Consider the following 15605-nt stretch of genomic DNA (forward strand, 5'->3'; position numbering starts at 1 on the left):
ACCGGAACTGTCAGAAGAGTTGGAAATTTCACTCCCCAACCTTACTGATTTGCAGGGCCTTTGCACACCCAAGGCCACTCTTCGAGGAGGGACCAGGTTCCCCTGACCTGGATCTAACTTAGCCCTGTCACAGCCAGAAGCTCAGTGCTCAGAAGAGCCACAGAGGCCTGACAGCAAATGCCTGTTCCCACAACTTTCCTGAATGCTCTACCGAATGTGACTCCAAACTGAAGAAATGCCCCTGCTCAACCTTAATTCAGCCAAGGGAGAAATAGAAGGAAAAAGGTTTTTGAAAAATATTCACAGAGCTTTCCCAGAATGAACATCCCCACAGACTACTGTCTCCAGACAAGGCATACACGTGTTCTCTTTATTTCACTTTTACACACAAAGCCGTCCCAGATTACAACAGTACAGTTCATAACTGCGGCACAACGCTGTGAGAGGGTTTCCAAATACTCTCTGCCAGTCAAACATTTTCTTACTATACATGAGGTTACAGTCCTTCTTAAGAGGAATTGGCAAGACAATGCTCAAACACAGTTCACAAAGTAGAAAGAGAAAGGGCCAAAGGGAGAAAGCAAATGCTCTAACACAAACCCGGAATATCATAGTGGGACAGCTTTCCACTTACTACAAGAAGCCTCTCAATTCAAAACAACAATGACAAGACGAAACCCAATGGCCTGTTTCCAAGTTCATCTCCATGCTACCTGCAGACAAAACCCTTTGAAACAATTCCTGGTGCTTCCTCACTCTCCACACAAAGACAACAAACATGTTTTCACAACTCTACACTTTCAGCCAATGAACAGGCAACGCCACTGTGCCAAAAGCCAAGCAAGAGGGGCAGAAGTCCATCTGGGCCCTACAGGAATCTTGTGGAGCTCAAGTGGAGAACTAAATTCTATCATCTCTGGAAACAAGATCAGGCTTTGCAGGAAGATTGCAGACCTGTGGCTTGTGTATGCAGGGAGAACACATCATAGGCCAAAGCTCATTTAGAGGCAAAACTGGCCAGTGCTGTGTCAGACACCAAGACAGACTTTTTCAATATGTTTATAGTAGAACACTGTCTAAGAAAATTTGGATTGATGCTTGTTGAAGATGGTCACCTAAGCCTGGGCTGCCCAGTCCACTGAGGTGGAGGACCATGAGAGTGCGAACAGTGACTTTTCCTTCATGGATGCTGACATTGTCAGAGATCAGCTGTATCAGCTGAATATTCTCAGGTGCATTTGGCCTGATGGGGGCCCTCACAGAGTACTGAAGGAGCCTGCAAATGTTAAAGCAGGACCCCTCTAGATCACCTACTGAAGCTGGCCAGAGTTATTCCAGCTGTCCAACAAGGGAAATATTGTTTAACATTTTGTCAGCCCTGAAGTGCTCAGGCAGTTGGATTTGGCAGATGATCCTTGTAGATCCCTTCCAACTAAAGTATTCTACTCTATTCTATTCCATTCCATCCTCTTCCATCTCAACACCATTACTGCTGATATATTTCCAAGGAAATCCCTATTTAATCCCTTCAAATGCTGAGAGCGATGAGTAGAATCGCTCCAGGCAGGACTGCAGCCATGCACAGCAGCCACACGGATCTTGGTCATAGAAAAGGAAGAGTGCCCCTGCTTCAGCCATTCAAGCCTATTTAGGACATTCCTGCAAATAAACAATTCTATTCCTCATTTCTGGTGCCATAGTAAACGATGTTCACACACAGCCTTCTTGCTATTAGGTGACTTTCTCACCACCAGCAGCAAGCTGGTGTTGCCTACAGGCTCTGCGGTTACAGTGAGTTAAGTTAACCCTTCTGCAAAGGATTTTGCGACACCGAAAGGGCTGTCAAGTATTGGCACAGGCTTCCCAGGGAAGTGGCTGTGGCACCGTCCCTGGACATGGCCCTGAGTGGACATAAGGACATATGTAGTGGTGGAATTGGTCGTGTTAGGTTAACGGTTGGAATCTTTGCTCTCTAGGATCTTTTCCAACCTTAATGATTCTATGAATCTACACAGGTTAAATGGACAAGAAATCATTTACTATTCACTGTACAATGGTCTTCACTACAGCAGCCTGCCCTCAGGACTTAGGTTTTCTCAGAACCTTGGCAGAAGGGATGGCTGTAGTCCTCTCATTTCCCTCTTCCTGGGAGCAGTTTTTCATCACCAAATGCCCACATCCTGACACTCTCCCAAATACTGCCCCAAAGGAACAAGTATGCTCCTTTTGTGCCATCCATCTTCTGAAACTCCTACGCCTTAAGCGCCACAAACAATTTGTGCTCCAACATCTCACCAGTGCCATCACCAGACACAGCAGTCAGGACAGTTGGGAATTTCATTCATAAAGGTCACAGCTATGAAGAGGCCTTTGCACACCCCGGGCTCCTGTTAGGGGAGGGTCAAGGTTCCCCTGACCTGGATATAATGGGGCCCTGTCACAGCCAGAAGCTCAGTGCCCTGAAGACCCACAGAGCCTTTCCAACAAATCATTGCTCCACACAGGTTCCCTCAAGGCTCTATCAGGCACATCTCCAAACAGAAGAAATGGACCGAATCAACTCTATATCAGCCAAGGGACAACAGGAGAAAACAGTGCTCAGCCTTTGAAAAACATTCACAGAGCTTTCCCAGAAGGAACATCTCTACAAAGACCCCAGTCTCCATACAGGCATTCGGGTGTTCCCTTTATTTCACTTTTGCACACAACAATATCCTGGTTTACAATGGTACAGTTGATAACTGCAGTACAAGCAGTTCTTCCAAGCATTCCGTGCCAGCTAAACTATCCATTATAATAGAGGGGTGAGAGTCCTTCTTCAGAGGAATCCACAAGACAATGGTCAAACACAGTTCAGAGAGTAGAAGGAGAAAGGGTAAAACCAAAAATACAAATGCTGTAACACAAATCCAGAAAAACAGACCAGGTCTGCTTCCAGCGGACAGCAGTGAAACTGGTGAAAGCTCTGAAAGGAATGTCCTGTAGAAGCATATAAGGACTTCAGCTTTGCCATTCCATCAATACCAAAACCACTATGATACATATTTCTAAGGCAATCCCAAGGAGGCAGCCCACCCACACTTTGACTATGGGTCAAAGGAAGATCTCGTGCACTTTACTACTGAAGATGAGACAGCACTACTCAGAGGCTCAACATGTCACTCTTGCCTGCTGCGCTGGAATTCTGTGCACCACAATGTGTGCATGGGAGCACCCTCCTGCTTCCCTTGGCAGCCTTTATGCAGCTATGCAGTCACACAATGGCTGGACAGAAAGACAGAGACACCAGAAGGCAAAACACAGATTCCATGCATCTCAGAGGCAGAGGCATCCAGAACCCAGAGCAGAAACAGCTCCATGCACGCATCACCTTGTAACACAATACTCACAAATTTCTTGCTTTCCTGACTCAGAATGAGGGCTACACGCATTTCAGCAAGGACCTTGCCAGTACGTTACAGCACAGAAAGAGATTGATGACCTTGACCTACAGTGGTAGCAATGGAATGAAGCCCAATCTGAAAGCATCTAGGAAACGCCTGTAATAGAGCTGAAATATTTTATCATCATAATTAAGGAGATTTTAGCTTTTTGAGGTTTTTTTGAGTTTTGGAGGAGAGGCAATTTTTCTGCTAATATCAGTAACTACAGGGTGGGAAAAATGATGCCAACTGTAAAGGCAGATTAACTCTAGGGAAACCATTGCCACAGGTTATAGCCTGGAGTGCTTCCTATCACCAGGGCCTGAAGCCTCTGCCTGTGCTGACTCCATGCTAGTTAAGGGAAAGACTATTGAACTGTTCCCCAGAGAGCATCCCTGCATTCTCTGGTGCCACATCCGCAGTGGTGAGAGGACCATGTGGAAAATCCTGTTCACCATCAGTGTCTCCGCCCAGGGCACAGTGCTGTGGTGGCAGGCTGGGCAGGATGGGCTTCAGGAACTTGAACTCACTGTTGCCCGAACCCGTTGTGAGGTTGACCTCGTAGCAATAGGGATGGGGCAAGGTCCCTGTAGAGGCTGCATCAGCCAGGCTGCTTGGAAAGTTGCTGGCAGCATAAAGCACACGTCTATCCTTCAGCTCCTTTCTCTTGCACACTTTGCAAGCGATGAAGGTTACCATGGATGCGAGGAAGAGCAACGAGACAAAGACCAAGGAAATGATTAAATAGACTGTCAGAGAGTCTTCTTCATCCTCCATGTCCGGGCTGCCATGTGGTAGACGCACATCTGAGAAGTCATTGAGCAGAAGTGCACTCAGTGTTGCTGTGGCCGACAGCGGTGGTCGCCCATTGTCTCGCACCAGGATGATGAGCTTCTGCTTCACAGTGTCTCTCTCCGTCACTGGCCTCCTCAGACGCACTTCCCCATTTTGGGCACCCACCACAAACAGACCGGGGTCAGTGGCCTTCAGCAGGTGGTACGAGAGCCATGAGTTCTGCCCAGAGTCGGCATCAACAGCCACCACTTTGGTGAGCAGGTACCCCGCCTCAGCCGACATGGGCACCAGCTCGCTGGATGCTGGGCTGCTGTCCTGGGCTGGATGCAGCACCAGTGGAGCATTGTCATTCTCATCCACCACAAGGAGGTGGACAGTGACGTTGGCACTGAGGGGAGGAGATCCTGCATCAGAGGCAATCACCAAGACCTCAACCTGCTTCAGCTGCTCGTAGTCCAGAGGTCGCAGCACAAACACGTGCCCATTCTCAGAATTCACAGAAATGCAGGAACAGGGAGGCTGCCCTGTGGGGTGAGCTGGTGCCATGGAATAGGTCACCTTGGCATTGGGTCCTATGTCAGCATCTGAGGCATACACGGTTCCAACAAGAACAGTGGGGACATTGTTTTCATGCACGTACATGGTGTATGATGTCTGGTTGAAGACAGGTGCATTGTCGTTGACATCAGAGATGTCCACGGTGAAGGTCTGGGTGGTGGTGAGAGGAGGTGACCCCGCATCTGCTGCTGTGACAGTCAGGATGTACCGTGAGGTCTCCTCCCTGTCCACTGTGGTCACAGTCACCAGCTCATAGTAATTCTTATAGGCTGGCCGCAGGGAGAATGACAGCTGGTCCTCAAGGGCACAGGTGACCTTCCCGTTGGCTCCAGAATCACGGTCCCTGACAGAGAAGAAGGCAACCACTGTCCCAGGTAACGCATTCTCAGGGAGGGGGCTGCTGAAGGAACTCACCACCAGCTCTGGTGCATTGTCATTCACATCCAGAACCTCCACCAATACCTTGCAGATTGCTGAGAGGCCCCCACCATCTGTTGCCCGAACACTGAGCTCATATCTCTGAGCCACCTCAAAGTCCAGAGGCTTTGCGAGTTTAATTTCACCACTCACGGGGTCAATCTCTAAAACTGATTCGCTCTGGTCCACCTCTTGCCTAAACTGGTAGGAGATGTCCGCATTAGAACCTGCATCCTGATCAGTTGCCAGCACACTCAGAACCACGGTGCCCTCGGGGGCATTTTCCAAAACCTGACCGACATAGAGCTTCTGTGTGAAGATGGGAGCATTATCATTTACATCTAAAACAACGACGTGGATCTGAGATGTTCCACTCCTCGGGGGAGAGCCCCCGTCCACAGCAATGAGACTGAAACTCATCTCTGCCTGCTCCTCTCTGTCTAGAGGCTTTTCCAAAACCAAATCCACATGTTTCTCTTCCTCACTCTGACTCCCAAAGGAGACAGAAAAGTACTCGTTCTCGGGAGAGATGCTGTAAGACTGGACACTGTTGCTACCAATATCCAGGTCCCGAGCCCCCATTAAAGGGAAACGCGAGCCGGGGTCGGTCCTCTCTGGGATTCTAAGCGTGATCTGCTCGTCCGGGAAGCGGGGCGAGTGGTCGTTGACGTCCCGCACGGCCACCTCGATGCGGAAGAACTGCAGCGGGTCGGCCAGCAGCAGCTCCAAGGGCAGCGTGCAGGCGGGCGCCTGGGCGCACAGCTCCTCCCGGTCGAGCCTCTCGGCCACGACGAGGCGGCCGGTGGCGCGGTCCAAGCGCAAGCGCTGCCGGCCGTCCTCCGAGGCCAGGCGGGCGCGGCGAGCCGAGAGCTGCGCCGGGGCCAGCCCCGCGTCCTCGGCCACGTCGGCTACGAGCGAGCCGCTCGGCGCCTCCTCGGCTACGGAGTAGCGCAGGGGCTGGGAGCGAGCGTGCGGCAGCGAGAGGAGAGCAGAGAGACAAAGCACTTGCCTTGCGATCGCCATGGCGGGGCGGCGGGCGGGCTCCGGCGGGCGGCTCGGGCGCGCGGTCCTCGGCGGCGAGCGGCGCCCGGCAGCGGCGAGGGCGGCGGCGAGGGCGGCGGCGAGGGCGGGCGGGCTCCCTGGGGCCGAGTGCGGCTGGCGGCCCGGCAGCGGCTGGCCCGGGGCCCCGCTCGCCGCCGCTCGCCGCCGCCCGGCTGCGCTGCGCTGGGCAGGGCCGGGCCGGGCTCGGGCGCCTCCCCGCCCGCAGCCGCTCGGCGCCGCCTTGGCCGGGAGCTCCCCCCTGCGGGCCGCGGCGGGACTGCGCCTCCCGCCACCGCCACCGCCACCGCGCTTCCCTCTCGCCGAGACACACGCTCCGCGCTCCGCTCGCCGCACCCGGCGGCCTTGCAAGGGCTCCAGAGGGCTTTGTGCTCAGCGACCGGGCGGAGCTCCTGCCCCGGGGGGAGGAGGCGGCGCCGCAGGGCTGGGAGATAAAAGGCAGCGAAGCACACAGGGAGGTCACTTATTAGAGCCCCGGATACACAAACGCTAACGGTCCGGAGCTAACGGAGACAGCAGCAAAGCCCAGGGATCTAAGGACACGCAGCGATGGCACATTAAAGGCACCATTCAAGTGTCTCCAGCCAGAGCTTCAAGCACAAATTTTGTAAAGGTGAATGTTCCACGGGGGAAATTTGTTCTGGATTGATGTAAAGTAAAGGGTGTGGAGAGTGAAGGGTCCAGAGCGCAGCCAGGCAGTGCGAGATAACAGGCAGAGAAACAAGCAGGAATGTCAGCAATTAGAGCCTCAGATAGAAAATCGCCAACCAGCACGAGCTAACGGAGAAAACAGCAAAGCCCAGGGATCTACGGACGCTCACCTGCGGGCCGTTATAGGCACCATTCATTTGGCAATGAAAAGAGGTTCGAACAAAAGCTCTGTAAACTAGAAGGTGGCATAAACATTGCTTTGGCTGAACAGAAAGGTTCTCATGGGAAAGAGCAACTTTTTTTATGGAATCGACCGAGGTTGTTCCCCCCGATTCCAAACACAGAGATACCATACGAAGGCGTTTTGAGCAGCATCTCTCGGTCCTCTCCTTCCCACAGAATATCGCCCTCCACCCTTCTCTGCCTTCTGACAATGTCCTGCTTCCAAGTCGCTCTGATTTCCTCTGTATAAAATCTACTCCATATTTCAAGGACTGATTTCCGAAATCCTGCTCTTTTTGTGGCTATTTCCTCGGCGACGACAGTGACAAGTGACCTTCCACACACCACACACACACGGTGGAGTTCCAACGGGGTTTTTATTGGGTTCATTGACATCAGGCATTTGATTGTTACTTATTAATGAAGGGAGAAGAAAACAGCAAGCTACTCTACGCCCTGTCTTCTACAGTGCCTCAAGCTGAGTGTAAAAGCCTGTTTCACTGTAAAACCAGAAACAACACTTTCAATTCTCTACTACCTTATACTCAACAAGCCGGAAATGTTATGTTGGGCTTTGCGTTATAAACAAAACCGGATACATTACTCTTTACATCCACGCTTTACATTTTGATGAACCATTGAACTCCTGGCCAAAAGCGCGGAGAGTGAAAGTGTCAGCAGAGAATGGAGACACGATTCCAGAACGCTCTCAGAAGAAACATAAACACAGAAAAGGTGACGTAGGAAAAATCTATCTTGAAGATATGCTTCTACGTTTCAGTATTACCCTTAACATTGAGAAGTAATAATGTTCTCATTGTCGTGCACCGAGTCCCGGGGTAATCAACATGCAACACAGTCCTCGTCCTCCATCTATGTCACAATTACAGAACACTTAAATGAAGAAAACCATGCTGAAGAGGAGAATGGGTTTGCTCTCTCACAGAGAAGCCTTGTTCTTCCCTGGTCCTTTTTTTTCGGTGTTTTCCCTGGGAGGACGCTGGCCAGGGACGACAGACACGCTCGCCTTTCCCCTCGTTTACTGAGTGGGGAGCCAAGGGTTTGCATCAGAATTGCCATGGATCTCCTTCCCCATCTTTGCAGCGCAAGCTGCTTCCGCACGTCTGCGAGCCGTGTCTGCGGAGATGGGAGCTCTGTCCTGCAAGAACGGAGAGCGCGGGTTGTCATTTGGGCGTTGGAGGGAGGCAAAAGCGAGGGACTGAGAGGACCCGTCAGTCACTGCTGTACGGAGAACGCTACTGTTCTCTTTCCAGAGACAGAGGAGGTGGAAACAGGAGGTCGAGACGTTAGTCCCCTCTCTTCCTTAACCTCGATGGTTTTGAGAACCTGGTCGAGGTGCAGCTGCCCTCCTCCTTTGCGCTGATACACTTGATCTAAGAGAAACCCTCAGAACTGGATGCCCAAGACCCCAATAAGTCAGTACTTGGGGAGCAGCTGAGCCTTAACAGATCCTCCTGGGACGCCCCCACCAGCAGCTCTCAGACCCTCTCCGCCCTCTCCTCCCGACCCTGGGGCTCCTCCACCCACAGAGCCACAACACCGAGACTCCCCAGGTGAGCGACACCCCGAGCCCCCCGCGCTGCTCCCTCCCCGCTCCCCGCCTCGCCCCGGCCCGGGCAGGTCCCTCACCTCTGCAGCCCGGTCGCCGTCGTCGCCGAGGTTGGCCGCCTCCGTGGAGCAGAGCGAGCTCCGCTGCTCGGCCGGGCCGGGGGGCAGCCCGGCGGGGAAGCAGGGCAGGAGGGGCCCGAGGAAGCGCAAGTCGCCGTCGAGGCTGCCGGCGGCGAAGCAGACGTCGTAGACGGAGCTGCGGGGCAGGGAGCCCGCGCTGCTCGGCGGGGCGGACTGCGGGAAGGCGGGCAAGCTCTCGGCCGCGCTGCGCCGGGCCCGCCGCACCTTGGCCGCCACGGCGGCCCCCGCCGTGGCCAGGAAGAGGGCGGACACGCAGGCCAGGCAGACGGTGAGGGAGAGGGTGAGCGGCCCCTCGGGCTCGGCGGCCGGCGCCTCCTCGGCGCCCCGCAGATGGGCGTCGGAGAAGCCGCCGACCAGGGCGATGCCGAGGGTGGCGGTGGCGGAGCGCGGCGGCCGCCCGCGGTCTCGCACCAGCACGACGAGCCTGTGCCGGGGCGCGTCCCGCTCCGCCACGGCCCGCGCCGTGCGCACCTCGCCGCTGTGCGGCCCCACGCGGAACAGCCCCGGCTCCGTCGCCTTCCACAGCTCGTACGACAGCCACGCGTTCTGCCCCGCGTCCGCGTCCACCGCCACCACCTTGGCCACCAGGTACCCGGCCTCGGCCGAGCGCGGCACCAGCTCGCCCGCCGCCGCGCCGCTGCTCTCGGCGGGCGGGTGCAGCACCACGGGCGCGTTGTCGTTCTCGTCGCGCACCACCACGCGCAGCACCGCCTGGGCGCTCAGCGGCGGCGAGCCGCCGTCGGCAGCGCGCACCGCCACCTCCAAGGCGCGCACCTGCTCGTAGTCCAGCGGCCGCAGCAGGAAAACGGCGCCGCTCTCGGCGTTCACCGACACCGCGGGCTGCTCCGCGCCCTCCTGCCGCACCAGCGCGTATCTCACGCGCCCGTTCGCTCCCGCGTCGGCGTCCGTGGCGCTCACGCTGCCGATGCGGACCATGGGGCCCTCGTTCTCCGACACCGACGCCGTGTAAACCGCCTGCGTGAACTCGGGCGCGTTGTCGTTCACGTCCGACACCTGCACCCGCAGGCTCGCCCGGGAGCTCAGCCGCCTCCTGCCCCGGTCCGCGGCTCTCACCGTCACGTTATACTCTGCCGTCCGCTCCCTGTCCAGCGCCGCCGTCGTCCTCAGCTCGTAGTACTCATCCCCGCCGCCCGTCAGCATGAAGGGCGAGTCCCCGTCGATGAAGCACTCCGTCCTGCCGTTGTCGCCGGAGTCGCGGTCCCGCACGCTCAACAGGGCCACCACGGTGCGGGGCGGCGCGTCCTCGGGAATGGAGGCCGACTGGGAGGTGAGCGTTATCTCCGGGGCGTTGTCGTTCACGTCCAGCACCTCCACCCGCACTTTGCAGTGCGCAGACAGACCCCCGCCGTCGGTGGCTCTCACCGCCAACTCGTGGTGCTCCGCTTCCTCGAAGTCGACGTTTCCCGCCACCCGGATCTCGCCGGTGTCAGGGTTCAGCTGGAAGAGCTGCCGGGACCTCTCTGACGTTTGGATGAAGCTGTATCGCACTTTCCCGTAGGACCCTTCGTCGGGATCCGCGGCCGCGACTCTGACCACCAACTGCCCCGGGAGGCTGTTCTCGGCCACTTGCACCTCGTAGACCTCCCGACTGAAGACCGGGATGTTGTCATTGGCATCCAGCACCAAGATCCGCACCTGAGCCGTTCCTGACCTGGGCGGGGAGCCCCCATCGGTGGCGGTGAGGACTAAATTGTGTTGCGGCTGCTCTTCCCGGTCCAGGTGCCGTTCTAAGACCAGTTCCAAGTATTTAATTTCATCTTTCTCTTTTTGGAGAGCGAGGGAGAAATATGAAGTTGTCCCGAGACTGTAGTTCTGCAAACCGTTGCTGCCCACGTCCCTGTCCCTGGCGCTTTGCAGGAGGAAACGGAACCCAGGTGGTGTCGTTTCCAGAATCTCTAAAACCACCTCCTTCTCCGGGAAAACGGGAGAGTTGTCGTTCACGTCAAGAACCTCCAACTCCCCTCGGATCAGCTCCAAGGGATTTTCAAAGACTGTCTTAAAGAAGACGGTGCAGGTATCGCTCTGCGGACACATCTCCTCTCGGTCCAGAGACTCCTTTGCCGTCAGCACTCCCGTGTTTCGATTGAGGTGGAAAAGCCGCTCGTTCCCCTCGGACACAACGCGCGCCTTGCGAGCCGCCAGCTGGCTCGGAGAAAGCCCCAGGTCCTCTGCAATATTGCCCACAAACGACTCCCTCTCCATCTCCTCCGCCAGGGAATAGCGGAGGGGTTCGGCCCCGCTCTGACACACGCAAACGCACACAAGCAACAAGATCACTCGCCTCTGCCGCTCTCCGCTCCGTCTCCCACTCGCTCGCACTCGCCACAAAAGCAATTCCCCGTCCTCCATCGTTCCCAGCATCGTCCAGCCGCGTCCGAGGCGGATTTGGTCAGCAATCCCGGGCTGAGGGGCCTGAAAGCCCCCGAGCTCCCCGACTCCGTGTGCCGCCGCCCTTCCCGAGCGGCTCCCGCGGCTCTTTCTCTCCGCCGGTGCCTGCAAAGCCGGGGCGGGCACAGGAACCCGCCGGTTCGCGGCCAACACCCCCACCCAGCGTCGCACGGGGGAATATTTCCTCTGCTGCTCAGCCGCGGCAGAGCCGCCAGCCCGGCCTTTGCTGCTGGAGGCTGCGCTCCCCGTGCCCAGCCGGAGCCAGAAGGCGCAGTGGGAACGCTCTCTCTTTGCTAGGAAGCAGCTCCCTCCCCGCAGACAGAGCGCGGCTCTGGGCAGCACTGCCCGGCTCCTAAACGCCAGCTCCTCATCCGCAGCTCGGACACTTTGAGGACTTGTTCCTCCTCTTCTCCGCTTGCTCATCAGCACAGGACCCTTAGGGAGTCGGGTGGGTCCGAGAAGAACCTCTATAGGATGTGAGAGCTGGTGCCAGAGGGGAAAGGTTCCCTAGAAAATGCTTCCCCACCACCTTCGCTCAACACCACTCGAGAATGACGCTGCTGCTCTAGGAGATCAAACCCGAAGTCCTGCACTTGGGGAAGGATTCACGGACACAGCGATTAACATAAAATGCAAGGAATCAAAGAGGAGAGGTCACAAATTAAACCCACAGTTACACAAACAATAACGATCAGAAGGGGAGGGAGAAGACATTTTCCTTGATCTGTGGTGATTATAGGGAGAGTTCTAGAGTGGATCTGGGAGGCACCACCATGGGGAAACCGAAGGGAGATGGTAGAGCAAGGGGTCCATTATGTCTTTGCCACTCGTTTGCCTATCGGGATGACCAAATTGGCCCCTGAGTATCCCCTCCGCATATCACAACATAACCACAGAACAAAGACTCAGAGGTGATCCTCAAAGAAGTATTAAGAAGATCTGTGAATAGAAATCCTTCTATGCTGTATTTGGATGGTTTATAAATTTAGTAACTATAAGTTTTGTGTGTCAGAAATGGCCAGATGTATGATTCTGGAGTTCTTTGGTTCTGTACATTTTGGTGAGGGTTTTTCCCACAGCAGGGCTGGAGCAACACACCATGTCCCTTACTAGAGGCGCCACTGATAAAAGGTGAAGAAGATAAGGAGCCGGATCGAGTGATACCCCAGATGGTATCCCTCCAGAACGGACTACATGAGAATGAGAGGAGTGGGTCATAATCAGAACTCCCTCTCAGCTGGTCAGAGATTCCGCACCGATGTTGTTATCATACGAACACTGAAACATCTGCAAAATTTCACTCACAGCAACTTTGTGGAAACATCTATAAAGACTCTATCACTGAGATGCAGACAGGTCATAGAGTCCATCCCAAACCCTTAGAGGGTATTAATATTGGTCTAGACTTTAGCTTATACTCTTGACTTGGAATTGCAACATCACAGGTAATACACTAACTGTTTAAGTGCAGCCCGGAGTCCTACTATGTCTCCATTGGGATGTGACAACAATGACTGTGGTTTCATAGTTCTCTACACTTACTCTCTATTTGCAAGCAAAGTCACTGTGTCAAAAGTCAAGCAAGCAGAGAAGATGAGCTGAGCCCAACAGGGAACTCCCTGTGGATTTCAAGGGGAAAAATGTATTGTGTCAACCCTGGAAGCAAGGTCAAACTTTCTAGAAAGATCGCAGAGTCAGTGCCCCACACCTGCTAGTGTTTCAGAGCAATTTGGAAAATGCCCTTCATAATATTCTTTGATATTTGACCTGCCCTTAATTGCTCAGGCCGTTGGATCAAGAAGATTCATGTAGAACCCTCCCAACTAAAGTAGTCCATTCCATTCCATTCCATTCCATTCCATTCCATTCCATTCCATTCCATTCCATTCCATTCCATTCCACCTCAACACAGTACTGCTGACATATTTCCAAGGAAATCCCAAGGACACAGCTCCCACACAGACTTCTAAGTGGCCAAGGAAAGTCTAGTGTGCTTTACTGCGTTCCCCTACAGAAGATGAGACACACGCTGGTCCAGCTGCTCAACACAGGGGAAGGGGCCCTAAAAGCAGTCTCTCAGACAAGTCCTACCCACCACATTGCTTCCTGAATGGCACCTCTGACGAGCACCTTGGGAAAGTTCAGCAGCCTGTTGAGGCCCTCCAATACAGGAGACAACATTTCCCCTCTCACATGGTAAACAATATAATAAACCGTCTGATTAGGAACTGCACCAGACAACCGGAACTGTCAGAAGAGTTGGAAATTTCACTCCCCAACCTTACTGATTTGCAGGGCCTTTGCACACCCAAGGCCACTCTTCGAGGAGGGACCAGGTTCCCCTGACCTGGATCTAACTTAGCCCTGTCACAGCCAGAAGCTCAGTGCTCAGAAGAGCCACAGAGGCCTGACAACAAATCCCTGTTCCCACAACTTTCCTGAATGCTCTACCGAATGTGACTCCAAACTGAAGAAATGCCCCTGCTCAACCTTAATTCAGCCAAGGGAGAAATAGAAGGAAAAAGGTTTTTGAAAAATATTCACAGAGCTTTCCCAGAATGAACATCCCCACAGACTACTGTCTCCACACAAGGCATACATGTGTTCTCTTTATTTCACTTTTACACACAAAGCCGTCCCAGATTACAACAGTACAGTTCATAACTGCGGCACAACGCTGTGAGAGGGTTTCCAAATACTCTCTGCCAGTCAAACATTTTCTTACTATACATGAGGTTACAGTCCTTCTTAAGAGGAATTGGCAAGACAATGCTCAAACACAGTTCACAAAGTAGAAAGAGAAAGGGCCAAAGGGAGAAAGCAAATGCTCTAACACAAACCCGGAATATCATAGTGGGACAGCTTTCCACTTACTACAAGAAGCCTCTCAATTCAAAACAACAATGACAAGACGAAACCCAATGGCCTGTTTCCAAGTTCATCTCCATGCTACCTGCAGACAAAACCCTTTGAAACAATTCCTGGTGCTTCCTCACTCTCCACACAAAGACAACAAACATGTTTTCACAACTCTACACTTTCAGCCAATGAACAGGCAACGCCACTGTGCCAAAAGCCAAGCAAGAGGGGCAGAAGTCCATCTGGGCCCTACAGGAATCTTGTGGAGCTCAAGTGGAGAAATAAATTCTATCATCTCTGGAAACAGGATCAGGCTTTGCAGGAAGATTGCAGACCTGTGGCTTGTGTATGCAGGGAGAACACATCATAGGCCAAAGCTCATTTAGAGGCAAAACTGGCCAGTGCTGTGTCAGACACCAAGACAGACTTTTTCAATATGTTTATAGTAGAACGCTGTCTAAGAAAATTTGGATTGATGCTTGTTGAAGATGGTCACCTAAGCCTGGGCTGCCCAGTCCACTGAGGTAGAGGACCATGAGAGTGGGAACAGTGACTTTTCCTTCATGGATGCTGACATTGTCAGAGATCAGCTGTATCAGCTGAATATTCTCAGGTGCATTTGGCCTGATGGGGGCCCTCACAGAGTACTGAAGGAGCCTGCAAATGTTAAAGCAGGACCCCTCTAGATCACCTACTGAAGCTGGCCAGAGTTATTCCAGCTGTCCAACAAGGGAAATATTGTTTAACATTTTGTCAGCCCTGAAGTGCTCAGGCAGTTGGATTTGGCAGATGATCCTTGTAGATCCCTTCCAACTAAAGTATTCTACTCTATTCTATTCCATTCCATCCTCTTCCATCTCAACACCATTACTGCTGATATATTTCCAAGGAAATCCCTATTTAATCCCTTTAAATGCTGAGAGCGATGAGTAGAATCGCTCCAGGCAGGACTGCAGCCATGCACAGCAGCCACACGGATCTTGGTCATAGAAAAGGAAGAGTGCCCCTGCTTCAGCCATTCAAGCCTTTTTAGGACATTCCTGCAAATAAACAATTCTATTCCTCATTTCTGGTGCCATAGTAAACGATGTTCACACACAGCCTTCTTGCTATTAGGTGACTTTCTCACCACCAGCAGCAAGTTGGTGTTGCCTACAGGCTCTGCGGTTACAGTGAGTTGAGTTAACCCTTCTGCAAAGGATTTTGCGACACCGAAAGGGCTGTCAAGTATTGGCACAGGCTTCCCAGGGAAGTGGCTGTGGCACCGTCCCTGGACATGGCCCTGAGTGGACATAAGGACATATGTAGTGGTGGAATTGGTCGTGTTAGGTTAACGGTTGGAATCTTTGCTCTCTAGGATCTTTTCCAACCTTAATGATTCTATGAATCTACACAGGTTAAATGGACAAGAAATCATTTACTATTCACTGTACAATGGTCTTCACTACAGCAGCCTGCCCTCAGGACTTAGGTTTTCTCAGAACCTTGGCAGAAGGGATGGCT

Source organism: Phaenicophaeus curvirostris, chromosome 15 (genome assembly GCF_032191515.1).
Source record: "Phaenicophaeus curvirostris isolate KB17595 chromosome 15, BPBGC_Pcur_1.0, whole genome shotgun sequence".
In the NCBI taxonomy this organism is placed as follows: domain Eukaryota; kingdom Metazoa; phylum Chordata; class Aves; order Cuculiformes; family Cuculidae; genus Phaenicophaeus; species Phaenicophaeus curvirostris.